We start from the raw sequence: 17,320 nt of genomic DNA, 5'->3' as shown, positions 1-17,320 counted from the left end.
TGCACTTTCAATTCAAAGAGACTCAGTGTCTATGCACTTTCAATTCAAAGAGACTCAGTGTCTATGCACTTTCAATTCAAAGAGACTCAGTGTCTATGCACTTTCAATTCAAAGAGACTCAGTGTCTATGCACTTTCAATTCAAAGAGACTCAGTGTCTATGCACTTTCAATTCAAAGAGACTCAGTGTCTATGCACTTTCAATTCAAAGAGACTCAGTGTCTATGCACTTTCAATTCAAAGAGACTCAGTGTCTATGCACTTTCAATTCAAAGAGACTCAGTGTCTATGCACTTTCAATTCAAAGAGACTCAGTGTCTATGCACTTTCAATTCAAAGAGACTCAGTGTCTATGCACTTTCAATTCAAAGAGACTCAGTGTCTATGCACTTTCAATTCAAAGAGACTCAGTGTCTATGCACTTTCAATTCAAAGAGACTCAGTGTCTATGCACTTTCAATTCAAAGAGACTCAGTGTCTATGCACTTTCAATTCAAAGAGACTCAGTGTCTATGCACTTTCAATTCAAAGAGACTCAGTGTCTATGCACTTTCAATTCAAAGAGACTCAGTGTCTATGCACTTTCAATTCAAAGAGACTCAGTGTCTATGCACTTTCAATTCAAAGAGACTCAGTGTCTATGCACTTTCAATTCAAAGAGACTCAGTGTCTATGCACTTTCAATTCCGTAGACATGTTTCCAGTAGTCGATTTAACTTTACTACCACTGACTGCCTGAAAAACAAAATGCATCATCTCAAAGTTAATACATGCAATAATAATAATAACACATACTGAAAACATATAATTCATTCATGAAATGACCCTTCTAGGGTCTATGGAATGGATTACGCCTAAAGAACAGCAGTGTCTCTCTGACAGGAGTGTTCAAAGCTGACCTTCCCACTCCGGGTCTTTGTTCCAACCCTATTCTAATTTGTTTAATTGAACTAATTAACCCTTCATCCAGACTCTGAAGTAGTTAAGTATATAATTTGAGAGGAATGGCCCTCCAGGACCACGACTGCACACCCCTGCTCTAAGATATATTGTTTATTAACAGTGAAGTACTTAAAAAATTAAGTCATCTCTGTTGCTATTTTTAGCAAAATTGAAATTTGTTGTAGCAAACATAATCTGAAATTAAAATATAGGACTATATAACAGTGGGAAATCGCAGGAGAAATCAAACTCTTTCCACCATTTAACAAGAATGCCAGTGACAACCCACAGCTATAAATACAAAATGACAGCTATTAGTGTAAACAGACAGTTCCTTTAAATGCCACCAGATTACGACACTGTCAACAACGTCTGTAGGAGAACATCCTTAGCAAGTTTCACCCCAACTGGACATTCAGTTCTCTACACATCTGTAAAAATGTAAGGGTGACAGGGAACCCCATATAACCCCAGAGCCTCAAGAACCTGCAGTAATGAATGTGCCTTAGCAAGCTTCATCACTGGATAAGAGCTTCTCAAAACATGTGACAGGGGACCCCATATAACCCCAGAGCCTCAAGAACCTGCAGTAACGAATGTGCCTTAGCAAGCTTCATCACTGGAGAAGAGCTTCTCAAGACATGTGACAGGGGACCCCATATAACCCCAGAGCCTCAAGAACCTGCAGTAACGAATGCACCTTAGCAAGCTTCATCACTGGAGAAGAGCTTCTCAAGACATGTGACAGGGGACCCCATATAACTCCAGAGCCTCAAGAACCTGCAGTAACAAATGTGCCTTAGCAAGCTTCATCACTGGATAAGAGCTTCTCAAAACATGTGACAGGGAACCCCATATAACCCCAGAGCCTCAAGAACCTGCAGTAACGAATGCACCTTAGCAAGCTTCATCACTGGATAAGAGCTTCTCAAGACATGTGACAGGGGACCCCATATAACCCCAGAGCCTCAAGAACCTGCAGTAACGAATGTGCCTTAGCAAGCTTCATCACTGGAGAAGAGCTTCTCAAGACATATGACAGGGGACCCCATATAACTCCAGAGCCTCAAGAACCTGCAGTAACAAATGTGCCTTAGCAAGCTTCATCACTGGATAAGAGCTTCTCAAAACATGTGACAGGGGACCCCATATAACCCCAGAGCCTCAACAACCTGCAGTAACGAATGCACCTTAGCAAGCTTCATCACTGGAGAAGAGCTTCTCAAGACATGTGACAGGGGACCCCATATAACCCCAGAGCCTCAAGAACCTGCAGTAACGAATGCACCTTAGCAAGCTTCATCACTGGAGAAGAGCTTCTCAAAACATGTGACAGGGGACCCCATATAACCCCAGAGCCTCAACAACTTGCAGTAACGAATGCACCTTAGCAAGCTTCATCACTGGAGAAGAGCTTCTCAAGACATGTGACAGGGAACCCCATATAACCCCAGAGCCTCAACAACCTGCAGTAACAAATGTGCCTTAGCAAGCTTCATCACTGGAGAAGAGCTTCTCAAGACATGTGACAGGGGACCCCATATAACCCCAGAGCCTCAAGAACCTGCAGTAACGATCACCAGTTTCTCCTCTCTGCTGCTTCAGATAAGTGAAGAACTTATCTGAAGCAGCAGAGAGGAGCAGCAACTGGCTGTGGTTGAGACGGAATGATTCTGGTTGGGGATCTCAAGGACAACAGAAAGACAGAAACACTGATGTACAGGTAAGTAAGCTAGGGCTGAGTTGAGTGGGGGACGGAGGGAGGTGATGCTGGGACGCCAGAATCACCGTCGAGCCCTCTTGAGATGTTGTGGGCTAGTCGACGAAACACTGAGGATGGAAGGTGTCCATTTGAAGACCCCAGAGATGTACCCTACTTAGCTCAATCCAGACGGCTGTCATGCTGATGCGCTGGGGAGACCGCACTGTGGTTGATCCCCGGAGCCAGAATCGCAGCCGTTGTGTGTGCTGATGTGCTGGGGAGGCAAAATAAGCTGATCCCTGGAGCCGGCATTACACTTCAGCCATCAACACCAGGCAGAAGGATATCTACATCATCATATGGAGGGAAACGCAAATGGATGGAGACACAGATGGATCACATTAGTTTACTGTAAAGCTATGTCTTAGTTAGTGCTTATCTTGGCGAGAGCCGAGTTCAAATCAGCATGAAGTTTTAACATCTACTCTCGTGTAATGGAAATCATGTTGATATTAGTTTAAAAATAAGTCATGTTAATTATATTACATTATTTTAATTCTGCTAGATATTTTTTAGAATCTTTTCAAACTACGCTCGATATACCCACCAAGACGAATTGTTGGATGGTTTTAACTTCATCCAAAAAAAAAAAAGGTTATAGCTACAGATGAAGTTTTTGTACATGTTGCAGATTTTGACAAGGTAGCAAAATGTGACACGTATATATGTCATATTTTGCTACCGGTGTAGTGTTATTTTTAGGTATGCGGTAAAAAGTGGTACCAGCGCACTGTGTTTGCTCGCGCATGCCTAAACAACTACTAAACAACTTCCGCTTAGAAAGCACGTTAGTGCCCGTTCAAATCTGGGACCTTATGCTGCTTTCGGTCTTCTTCATCTTTTTTAATTGAATTTATCAAATTTTTCCACAACTAAAAAAACAGTATGCAACTATTTATCATATGCACAGCACGGCGAGGCGCTGTAGGATGATGACATCAACCAGCGACAGTGTCAGTGTTGCCAGATCAGAGTTTTTCCTCGATGTAGTTTTATGTTTCTTCCAACGGAAATCTGGGGGCGAGAAATAGGCAGATGTTTTTTTTAAGGTTAATCTTTAATTTTAGAGGACTTTCTAGAGGGGGTTTATTTCTGTCTGAAAAAATGTTGCCCAAAGAATTATTCATAATGTGCAAGTCCTGACCTACCTTTACTAAGATAACGGAGTCCTGTTCTTCCTTTACAAAGATGGCGGATGCTCTGTGGCATCATGCCCGTTGGCAGCCACGACCTTGGATTTCTGTAGAATTTTTCCAGACTTGTGATTTACTTTATAAGATCACGTTCTGTGCAGTAGGTACCAGGACCCCTATGCTCATGTAGTCTGTGCGTCATATAATTTGAGTGAGGGGCACAGGTGGGCCCAAGTGCTAGTTGCAGATTAAGAGAATGTCGTTTTAATGGCAGTGTGGTGCCAGTCAGTGAATATACATTCTGGAAAATGAAGAACAAATGTATAGAAAAAAACAACTTGAATATTATTTTGCTGACGAGAGGTAACTTGTCGGTATTGTTTTCTAGCTTGTTTTTGTATCAATGATTTTACAGTTTAGCCATGCTAGGCCAGTACATTGGGTTAATTTAGAGGGTTAAGAATTAATCAAGTACAGTGTATTCCAGTTGATTGCATATTCCTGTTAACTTTAAAAAAGTGAAGCACATTTCTTACGAAAATGCACATGCAATAGGTTCCTGTTAATTGCATATCCTATGTGCCTAACAGAATGTGCAATTTTAAGGAATTTATATGTAGATTTTCATAAGAAATGTGCTTCACAATCGTATGCCAATATCAGGTGTACAATTAAATGCACCTGTAATACATTGTACTGTGTTTAAACACAAGCATTTCAACAGGAATGAATAGAGTGGTATTTTAAAATGGGGTTCCACTCAGATATGGATACCTATTCTAGTCACGTTGCATATACTGAGAGCGAGGCAAAGATTTCCCACGTAAAAGAGATTGGGGATTTGATTTTGTTTTCTGCTCTCTCTCTCTCTCTCTCTCTCTCTCTATATATATATATATATATATCTATCTATATATATATATATATATATATATATATATATATGATTCATTAGGCGAAGACAGCGCCCAGTAGGCTGCATGCAAGTTAAATGCAAGGCCCAAGGCTCTAAATAATGAACAGACGGAAAGTTAGGTGAAGATATGTGGCTGTCACCATCTCACTCAATTTGTGGATGTGTGTCGTGGGGAAGGAGGTCATCGTTGGCTGCTCGCAGTGGCACAGTTATGAGTATGACCTCCCTGCTTGTACTGTAATCCAGAGCCGGAAGCTTTCCTTTCCTAATCACTGACAACTCACATTCAAACTCATCGACAGATCATCTGCGTGAGAACTGGCTTCCAGCAGAGTCTTGAAGGCAAAGCCAGGTATCCAGGAGTAACAGACAGCAGGGCCCCAGTGATGGTCTTACACAAGCAGGTATACCGGAGCATTGATCATCCCCATGTCTGGGGCTCGGCTAACTCACTGAAATGATTTACGCATTGGGAAGTGGTCTGAACTACAGTAGAAAAGATGTGGGTTTTGTATCCTGTATAGCTTCCTTTGGTGGTTGATTCAACCCATGCTACTCAAGGGATCTGCAGTAGAGTCAGAAATATCCCCCCTGACTAAGCAATGCTCCCTAGGTCCGAGATTTGATTTACTTACATGTGACACTTAATATCTGAGATGACAAGTCTGTCATAAATGTATAATCTTAATTTCTAATGCCCCACTAGAAGTATGTACCAATATACAATATTCATCAGGTGGGGCTTCTAAATCAGGAAGTCTAATGTCATGGGGGAACACAAGCCAAGAAAACTTGGGATCCCCTGGTCTAACATTACTGACAACAAACAGTGCCCCTGGTCTAACATTACTGACAACAAACAATACCCCTGGTCTAACATTACTGACAACAAACAATGTCTTGCTGCTGTTACTGAAAACAAACAATGCCCCTGGTCTAACATTACTGACAACAAACAATGCCCCTGGTCTAACATTACTGACAACAAACAATGCCACTGGTCTAACATTACTGAAAACAAACAATGTCCTGCTGCTGTTACTGAAAACAAAACAATGCCCCTGGTCTAACATTACTGACAACAAACAATGCCCCTGGTCTAACATTACTGACAACAAACAATGCCCCTGGTCTAACATTACTGACAACAAACAATGCCCCTGGTCTAACATTACTGACAACAAACAATGCCACTGGTCAAACATTACTGACAACAAACAATGTCCTGCTGCTGTTACTGAAAACAAAACAATGCCCCTGGTCTAACATTACTGACAACAAACAATGCCCCTGGTCTAACATTACTGACAACAAACAATGCCCCTGGTCTAACATTACTGACAACAAACAATGCCCCTGGTCTAACATTACTGACAACAAACAATGCCCCTGGTCTAACATTACTGACAACAAACAATGCCCCTGGTCTAACATTACTGACAACAAACAATGCCCCTGGTCTAACATTACTGACAACAAACAATGCCCCTGGTCTAACAATACTGAAAACAAACAATGTCCTGCTGCTGTTACTGAAAACAAACAATGCCCCTGGTCTAACATTACTGACAACAAACAATGCCCCTGGTCTAACATTACTGACAATACAAACAATACCCCTGGTCTAACATTACTGACAACAAACAATGCCCCTTGTGCTGTTAGATAGTGTAAATATGTGCTGTCTCTTTTATGCTGACATGAAAGGTGAATTAAGAACCTTCTGTTAATATTCCAGTCTGCAACCTTCTCCCAGTATAGAGTTTTTGTAAACCAGTAATCTACTTCTATCTGGAAAAACTAGAAACTCAACTTTTATGCTGTAGGAGTGGAATCTTTGCCAGAGGAAGTTTTTGATTAGTTTTTAAGATAACACCTCCACTACAGTTTAACATGCAGGATTAAACTCTTATTCCTCGCTCCTATGATTTCTGACATCAGCCATTGCACACAGAGAACATATGCAATATTAACCTGCTGCCATAAGCCACAGGCACAGCTTTATACATTTTTCATACATAATCACAGACACATTTTCAGGAAAGCGTGCAGCCTCTGTAATCAACCACAGCAGCTATATTCATGCATTAACAGCTCAAAAGAATCAGAAAAAAAAATGTTCCTAACTAAACGAAAGGGCTCTGTCTCTGTCAAAGAACTAAGTGGTACATTGATAATTCATCCCTGAAAAATTCATAGAAACAGCCCTCTGCAGCTTATTTAAAAATATTTGCTTTGCGTACATGCTGAGAAATAGGATGTGCCTGGTAACCAATCCGACAGAGAGGGGTGTGTATGTATGACGTGATAAATGGGATATATTTCTCAGTGTTAGGAACCTTGGTGAGAGAACAATGTGAGCGAGGACAAGGAGACAGTTTCCAAGAGATTGCACCTTAGAAAAACAAAACTTGGGTTGCAAGCTAACCAGGATAAAGGGATGTTACTGTAATGTAACTTTTGAGCGTTAGTCTGGACTGTTTGTGAGAGGAATGAAACCAAGAAAGCATCGCATGGAAGAATTGAAAGAGGACAGGTTTGAGGTCCTCTGGATTTAACATGAACGGTGGTTTACGATCAGGATCTCCTTTGACAACTCTCAGAACTTTTCCTCGGGTGAAGCCCGGCTCTATCTCCATGCCTTCTCCACGGAGGTTCGTTGTGGATTCAACATCGTTGCCCATAAAGGTAGACTGGGATTTGAACATCCTCATCTACATGGCGATTTTCACTGCCCTGCTGCTGCTGCTTGTGCTGCTGCTCGTCCTGGTGATAAAGCAGCTGAGAAACTCAATGGCAGCTCTTGCTGTGCAGCCAAGAAGCCACTCAAACTTACACCGGGAACAGCCATGCCAAAGACGGTGAAAGTTGTACCAACTGAGCTTCAGTATCCTTGTGTTCCTGTTAACTGGACTGTGGTCCCCACCCTACTGTTCTATAGAAAAAGCCACAAAGATATCTGCTATTACATGTCTGACTGTAACTCGTCTTTGCATGTGTCTTAATGCAGTTTTGAAAAACAGTTCTTGGTAAATATGCTAACAAATCTTGAATACATCCTGAAACGAGAACTGATTTAACCATCTTTGAGATCTAATTAGGAAGAATCATTTTACCTAAAATGATTTCAGTTTTGCTTTGCTAGATGAAATACAAATTTAGCAGCTCTTGTATATGAAGATGTTGTCAGACTTAATTAACTAGTACATGTTTGTATGTACGTTCTGGGCAAACACTTTCAAATGGGCAGCTTGGTTATCATGTGATGCTTGTAGCTGCTGCTAAATATTTTACTAGAATTATATTGCCCCTATTTTAGTTCCCCTTATAAAGAATATTGACGTTAACGGCCATATTCTATAGTAAATGCTATTCTGTACAGTAGGATTGTGCTGTAAACTGCAGTAATGTGTTGTATACTATGAGCAGCATGTGAAATACACGGTAATTAGAAAGAAAGTTTACAATGCAGCATGCGTTGATGCTGTACACTTGAGCAAGGTACTTTACCTAGATTGCTCCAGTAAAAAACCCAACTGTCTAAATGGGTAATTGTATGTAAAACTAATGTGTAAAAAATAATGTAATTGTATGTAAAAACAATGTGATATCTTGTAACAATTGTAAGTCGCCCTGGATAAGGGCATCTGCTAAGAAATAAATAAATAAATAATAACACTATGTAACACAATTTTTGTTCCTGGGTAGTAAGTGTTATTTCCTAATTGCTTATGCCTCAAAAGTATAGAAAATGGCTATTATTCCCCACAAACTTTGCTTTTGTGACCAGGAGTGATATTTTGAAATTTACCTATTTCCAATGAGAAAACGGGCGAATTTGTGTCTTTTCGTTCACATAAAGTCAGAAGAAAACAACATATGAATCCAAATTAACATGTATTTATACTAAAGTAATACAAAAATGACTACAAAGGATTTAGAAGTGAGTAGTTTTTCGAGATTTACGATTATACTGTAAATCACTTTCACGAATCAGCCCCCCAATGTAGTCTCCCATCATGTTCTCGTTATACTGTCCTTCATTGACAGCTCATCCAGGAGCCTCAAAGCCGTGCTGCTCCATAATGGTAACAAGTACCCGTCTCTTCCCCTGGCTCACTCGGTGCACCTCAAAGAGGATTACAACAGCATCAAGACCTTGCTGGACGCCTTGAAGTATGATGAGTACGGCTGGGACTCCCGGAAGGTGCTGATGCCACCACTGCACATCAAATTGGGCCTTATGAAACAATTTGTCAGAGCTCTAGATAAGGAGTCGGCAGCCTTCAAGTACCTTCAAGACTTCTTCCCTAAGCTGTCTGAGGCAAAAGTCAAAGCTGGTGTCTTCGTCGGACCACAGATAAAGAAGATCCTGGAGTGCAATGAATTCCCCAAGAAGCTCACTAGTAAGGAGAAAGCGGCTTGGAACAGCTTTGTCGCAGTGGTTCGGGGCTTCCTGGGCAATCACAAGGCCGAAAACTATGCGGAGCTGGTTGAGACTCTGGTGAAGAACTACGGCACAATGGGCTGTAGGATGTCCCTCAAAGTCCATATCCTTGATGCTCATCTTGATAAATTCAAGGAGAACATGGGAGCGTACTCAGAGGAGCAAGGCGAGCGCTTCCACCAGGATATACTGGACTTTGAACGCCGCTACCAAGGACAGTATAACGAGAACATGATGGGAGACTACATTTGGGGGCTGATTCGTGAAAGTGATTTACAGTATAATCGTAAATCTCAAAAAACTACTCACTTCTAAATCTTTTGTAGGTAAATTTCAAAATATCACTGTCCTGGTCACAAAAGCAAAGTTTGTGGGGAATAATAGCCATTTTCTATACTTTGAGGCATAAGCAATTAGAAAATAACAATTACTACCCAGGAACCAAAAAAAAAAAAAATTGTTACACGGTGAATAATAATAATAATAATAATAATAATAATAATAATAATAATAATAATAATAATAATAATATATTGTAGCACCCAATGCGCTGGCATAGTACAGCAGAGACAGGAGTCTTCGAAAACAATGCTCTTTTAATGAGCTGCCAATGTGGCACTTACAAGTGCTAGAACCAGGTAGTGACAGAGACACACAGGGAGAAAGGGGGAGGTCATCTCTGAACAGAACCAGGCAGTGACAGAGACACACACAGGGAGAAAGGGGGAGGTCACCTCTGAACAGAACCAGGCAGCAGTGACAGAGACACACACAGGGAGAAAGGGGGAGGTCATCTCTGAACAGAACCAGGCAGCAGTGACAGAGACACACACAGGGAGAAAGGGGGAGGTCACCTCTGAACAGAACCAGGCAGTGACAGAGACACACACAGGGAGAAAGGGGGAGGTCATCTCTGAACAGAACCAGGCAGCAGTGACAGAGACACACACAGGGAGAAAGGGGGGGGGGTCATCTCTGAACAGAACCAGGCAGTGACAGAGACACACACAGAGAGAAAGGGGGAGGTCATCTCTGAACAGAACCAGGCAGCAGTGACAGAGACACACACAGGGAGAAAGGGGGAGGTCATCTCTGAACAGAACCAGGCAGCAGTGACAGAGAGACACACACAGGGAGAAAGGGGGAAGTCATCTCTGAACAGAACCAGGCAGCAGTGACAGAGACACACACAGGGAGAAAGGGGGGGTCATCTCTGAACAGAACCAGGCAGTGACAGAGACACACACAGAGAGAAAGGGGGAGGTCATCTCTGAACAGAACCAGGCAGTGACAGAGACACACACAGGGAGAAAGGGGGAGGTCATCTCTGAACAGAACCAGGCAGTGACAGAGACACACACACAGAGAAAGGGGGAGGTCATCTCTGAACAGAACCAGGCAGCAGTGACAGAGACACACACAGGGAGAAAGGGGGAGGTCATCTCTGAACAGAACCAGGCAGCAGTGACAGAGACACACACAGGGAGAAAGGGGGAGGTCATCTCTGAACAGAACCAGGCAGCAGTGACAGAGACACACACAGGGAGAAAGGGGGAGGTCATCTCTGAACAGAACCAGGCAGTGACAGAGACACACACAGGGAGAAAGGGGGAGGTCATCTCTGAACAGAACCAGGCAGCAGTGACAGAGACACACACAGGGAGAAAGGGGGGGGGTCATCTCTGAACAGAACCAGGCAGTGACAGAGACACACACAGAGAGAAAGGGGGAGGTCATCTCTGAACAGAACCAGGCAGCAGTGACAGAGACACACACAGGGAGAAAGGGGGAGGTCATCTCTGAACAGAACCAGGCAGCAGTGACAGAGAGACACACACAGGGAGAAAGGGGGAAGTCATCTCTGAACAGAACCAGGCAGCAGTGACAGAGACACACACAGGGAGAAAGGGGGGGTCATCTCTGAACAGAACCAGGCAGTGACAGAGACACACACAGAGAGAAAGGGGGAGGTCATCTCTGAACAGAACCAGGCAGTGACAGAGACACACACAGGGAGAAAGGGGGAGGTCATCTCTGAACAGAACCAGGCAGTGACAGAGACACACACACAGAGAAAGGGGGAGGTCATCTCTGAACAGAACCAGGCAGCAGTGACAGAGACACACATAGGGAGAAAGGGGGAGGTCATCTCTGAACAGAACCAGGCAGTGACAGAGACACACACAGGGAGAAAGGGGGAGGTCATCTCTGAACAAAACCAGGCAGTGACAGAGACACACACACAGAGAAAGGGGGAGGTCATCTCTGAACAGAACCAGGCAGTGACAGAGACACACACAGGGAGAAAGGGGGAGGTCATCTCTGAACAGAACCAGGCAGTGACAGAGACACACACACAGAGAAAGGGGGAGGTCATCTCTGAACAGAACCAGGCAGCAGTGACAGAGACACACACAGAGAGAAAGGGGGGGGTCATCTCTGAACAGAACCAGGCAGTGACAGAGACACACACAGGGAGAAAGGGGGAGGTCATCTCTGAACAGAACCAGGCAGTGACAGAGACACACACACAGAGAAAGGGGGAGGTCATCTCTGAACAGAACCAGGCAGCAGTGACAGAGACACACACAGAGAGAAAGGGGGGGGGTCATCTCTGAACAGAACCAGGCAGTGACAGAGACACACACAGGGAGAAAGGGGGAGGTCATCTCTGAACAGAACCAGGCAGCAGTGACAGAGACACACACAGGGAGAAAGGGGGAGGTCACCTCTGAACAGAACCAGGCAGCAGTGACAGAGACACACACAGGGAGAAAGGGGGAGGTCATCTCTGAACAGAACCAGGCAGCAGTGACAGAGACACACACAGGGAGAAAGGGGGAGGTCACCTCTGAACAGAACCAGGCAGTGACAGAGACACACACAGGGAGAAAGGGGGAGGTCATCTCTGAACAGAACCAGGCAGCAGTGACAGAGACACACACAGGGAGAAAGGGGGGGGGGTCATCTCTGAACAGAACCAGGCAGTGACAGAGACACACACAGAGAGAAAGGGGGAGGTCATCTCTGAACAGAACCAGGCAGCAGTGACAGAGACACACACAGGGAGAAAGGGGGAGGTCATCTCTGAACAGAACCAGGCAGCAGTGACAGAGAGACACACACAGGGAGAAAGGGGGAAGTCATCTCTGAACAGAACCAGGCAGCAGTGACAGAGACACACACAGGGAGAAAGGGGGGGTCATCTCTGAACAGAACCAGGCAGTGACAGAGACACACACAGAGAGAAAGGGGGAGGTCATCTCTGAACAGAACCAGGCAGTGACAGAGACACACACAGGGAGAAAGGGGGAGGTCATCTCTGAACAGAACCAGGCAGTGACAGAGACACACACACAGAGAAAGGGGGAGGTCATCTCTGAACAGAACCAGGCAGCAGTGACAGAGACACACACAGGGAGAAAGGGGGAGGTCATCTCTGAACAGAACCAGGCAGCAGTGACAGAGACACACACAGGGAGAAAGGGGGAGGTCATCTCTGAACAGAACCAGGCAGCAGTGACAGAGACACACACAGGGAGAAAGGGGGAGGTCATCTCTGAACAGAACCAGGCAGTGACAGAGACACACACAGGGAGAAAGGGGGAGGTCATCTCTGAACAGAACCAGGCAGCAGTGACAGAGACACACACAGGGAGAAAGGGGGGGGGTCATCTCTGAACAGAACCAGGCAGTGACAGAGACACACACAGAGAGAAAGGGGGAGGTCATCTCTGAACAGAACCAGGCAGCAGTGACAGAGACACACACAGGGAGAAAGGGGGAGGTCATCTCTGAACAGAACCAGGCAGCAGTGACAGAGAGACACACACAGGGAGAAAGGGGGAAGTCATCTCTGAACAGAACCAGGCAGCAGTGACAGAGACACACACAGGGAGAAAGGGGGGGTCATCTCTGAACAGAACCAGGCAGTGACAGAGACACACACAGAGAGAAAGGGGGAGGTCATCTCTGAACAGAACCAGGCAGTGACAGAGACACACACAGGGAGAAAGGGGGAGGTCATCTCTGAACAGAACCAGGCAGTGACAGAGACACACACACAGAGAAAGGGGGAGGTCATCTCTGAACAGAACCAGGCAGCAGTGACAGAGACACACATAGGGAGAAAGGGGGAGGTCATCTCTGAACAGAACCAGGCAGTGACAGAGACACACACAGGGAGAAAGGGGGAGGTCATCTCTGAACAAAACCAGGCAGTGACAGAGACACACACACAGAGAAAGGGGGAGGTCATCTCTGAACAGAACCAGGCAGTGACAGAGACACACACAGGGAGAAAGGGGGAGGTCATCTCTGAACAGAACCAGGCAGTGACAGAGACACACACACAGAGAAAGGGGGAGGTCATCTCTGAACAGAACCAGGCAGCAGTGACAGAGACACACACAGAGAGAAAGGGGGGGGTCATCTCTGAACAGAACCAGGCAGTGACAGAGACACACACAGGGAGAAAGGGGGAGGTCATCTCTGAACAGAACCAGGCAGTGACAGAGACACACACACAGAGAAAGGGGGAGGTCATCTCTGAACAGAACCAGGCAGCAGTGACAGAGACACACACAGAGAGAAAGGGGGGGGGTCATCTCTGAACAGAACCAGGCAGTGACAGAGACACACACAGGGAGAAAGGGGGAGGTCATCTCTGAACAGAACCAGGCAGCAGTGACAGAGACACACACAGGGAGAAAGGGGGAGGTCATCTCTGAACAGAACCAGGCAGTGACAGAGACACACACACAGAGAAAGGGGGAGGTCATCTCTGAACAGAACCAGGCAGCAGTGACAGAGACACACACAGGGAGAAAGGGGGGGAGGTCATCTCTGATCAGAACCAGGTAGTGACAGAGACACACACAGGGAGAAAGGGGGAGGTCATCTCTGAACAGAACCAGGCAGCAGTGACAGAGACACACACAGGTAGAAAGGGGGGGAGGTCATCTCTGAACAAAACCAGGCAGTGACAGAGACACACACAGGGAGAAAGGGGGAGGTCATCTCTGAACAGAACCAGGTAGTGACAGAGACACACACAGGGAGAAAGGGGGAGGTCATCTCTGAACAGAACCAGGCAGCAGTGACAGAGACACACACAGGTAGAAAGGGGGGGAGGTCATCTCTGAACAAAACCAGGCAGTGACAGAGACACACACAGGGAGAAAGGGGGAGGTCATCTCTGAACAGAACCAGGCAGTGACAGAGACACACACAGAGAGAAAGGGTGGGAGGTCATCTCTGAACAGAACCAGGTAGTGACAGAGACACACACAGGGAGAAAGGGGGAGGATTCTGAGATATTAAATTAGGGGGTTTGATTTTTGGCAGGCAGTGTATAGAACATATGACAACATCTATTCTATGCTTTCCTACCACAAACCTAGTTTACTACTTGACTACCTTGATACTCCTCCTTCTCTCCTCTCTCCATTTCTGATGTTTCCGGCTTACTGTTGAAATCAACTACTGCCACGTGCCCCCTGGATCCCTGGTCGACTAACCTTGTCTGGCTCTGTGCTTCTGATCTTGCTCCCTCCATTATGCACACTCTCAACCTGTCCCTGGACTCTGGCTCGGTTCTTGCTGCCCTTAAGCTTGCCCAAGTTACGCCGGTACTCAAAAATCCCTCCCTCGACCCGACTGACTTACCTAATTTCCGTCCCATCTCCAATCTCCCTTTTCTCTCAAAAACTCTCTAAATGGCTGTAGCCAGTTAACTGATGAAACATCTCACAGATAACAATTCATTTGAATCTCTATAGTCTGGCTTCCGGCCGCATCACAGTACTTGTGCTTGTCCTCCTTGACCTAACTGCTGCATTTGACTCCATAGATCATAGCATTCTTTTTGACCGCCTTCAGAAGTATGCTTGAATTTCTGGAACCTGTCTCCCCTGGATGTCCTCTTACCTATCCGGACGCATGCAATCTGTTTTCTATGCTGGACGCAGTGGCGTTGCAAACCCAATCACTTGTGATGTCCCCCAAGGATCTGTTCTTGGGCCCCTTCTCTTCAATATCTACATGCTTCCCTTGGGTCACCTCATCTGCCAATACAGCGTTATGTTTCACTCCTATGCTGACGACACCCAGCTCTACTTAAAACTGGACCCTGGAAGCCCCGCTGCCATGGTCCGGCTCTTGGCTTGCATTCAAGACATCGAGGCTTGGATGTCTGCCACTTTTCATCAGCTGAACACTAGCAAATCTGAACTCCTTCTAGTAGGATCTAAAACTCAACTTAAGAATCTAAATATAGCTGCCCTGAACCTCGGAAACTGTCTGCTGCTGCCTTCCCCCACAGTACGAAGCCTTGATGTACTTCTTGACAGCAACCTCTCCTTTGATGTCCACATCTCCTCCGTGGTCAAATCTTCCTTCTACCATCTTCGAAACATCTCCAAAGTCCATCCCTGGTGGTCTCCCGACATGCACCATAAACTGACTGCAGCTAGTTCAGAATGAAACTGCCAGGATCCTTACCAGACATCACACCCTGTCTTGCCCAGCTACACTGGCTACCTGTAAAGGTCAGGATTACTTTCAAAACTCTCCTGCTCACCTACAATGCCCTTCATCACACAGGTCCCGAGTACCTCCTCAACCTGCTGACCCGCCATGTCCCTGCCCACAAGCTGAGGTCCTCCGACTCTGGCCTGCTTGTTATCCCCAAGCAAAACTGCACCACACTTGGAGAACGCTCGTTCAGCTTCATGGCTCCGACTCTTTGAAACTCTCTCCCAGCTTTGGTGCGTGATGCTCCCACCGTCACTCGGTTTAAATCAGCTCTCAAGACCCACCTGTTCTCTCTTGCTTTCCATGCTCTTTAAGCCTGATATCTGCTATTAGCTGCTGTGTTGCTGCTACTATTTCATGTATTGTGCACTTTCCACTGTATTTAATGTATTATGCATTTTTTCTTTTACTGTTTAGCATGTATTATGCATTTATCTGTATTTAAAGTACTATGGATTTTCTTGTTCAATTAGTTCACGTGCCGGGATTCAAGTGAATGATTAGTTAGTAATTGAATCCTGGCACAGCTGTATATATAGATGCACGAATCACTCACTCTGGTTTAGTGTGTTCGGGAAGGAGAGAACGAGAGTCAGTAGGAGAATTAAATAAGAAATTGCAATCGCTATTCGTGCTGAAGTAAATCAGCACGTTACCTGTTTTGGGGCTTGTCTCACTGGGTTTGTTTAGTGTATGTCTATTTTGGCCAGCGTGCCATTTTGTTTTGTTCAAGTGTTTTGTGTTTAAACCTTTTATTTTGTTCATTTATAATAAACCGGCACAGCAGCGCACTCACTCTCCAGTCCTGCCTGTGTCCTGCATTTCCGGGCCTGACGTCACCACAAGCCAGCCTGTTCACAGGATGTAATGACTGAACAACATACATCAGGGCAACAGTATTTATTTCTGCTACCTAGATAAATTAATTAATCCTTCCCCTAATAGTCCTACCCTTGACATTGGCTCCTCTCACAGCTGCAATGACTTCTTACATTTCTTTAAAAGTAAAATACAAGACATCAGAAATGAGATTCCACAGACCCCTTCTATTAAGGAGGACTCCAGCACAATTTTACCAACTACACCTATTAAGGCTACTATGGGTGCGTTTTCTCTGATTACCTTACAGGAACTCACAGAGCTAGTTAAACATATGAGAGCTACTACATGCTCTCTTGATCCTATTCCTACAAAACTATTAAAAGATGTTCTTGGTGTTATTAATTCCCACATTTTAAAAATTATAAATGGTTCACTTTCCTCTGGTATAGTTCCCTCAGTACTTAAGCTAGCTGTGGTAAAGCCTATGCTTAAGAAACACAATTTGCACCTGTGACAAGGATGGCTTTGAGTGGCATGGGTGGCAACGTCAGCGTCCAGGAAGCAGCACACAGACAGAAGGTACGAGGCTGAAACGGCCGCAGCCATATATTTATTTAATAATAAAACAAACACGTTTTATAAAACACAAAGAAAAAGGCACATTGGCCAAAGCAACACAAACACAAACCAATTTAACTGTTATTAAAACAAATACCTTTCAACCTTATAGACATGGTAACATTCGCTCTCTCTCTTTCTCTATAG

Source organism: Acipenser ruthenus, chromosome 2 (assembly GCF_902713425.1).
Source record: "Acipenser ruthenus chromosome 2, fAciRut3.2 maternal haplotype, whole genome shotgun sequence".
Taxonomy (NCBI): domain Eukaryota; kingdom Metazoa; phylum Chordata; class Actinopteri; order Acipenseriformes; family Acipenseridae; genus Acipenser; species Acipenser ruthenus.
This window is presented reverse-complemented; position numbering follows the sequence as displayed.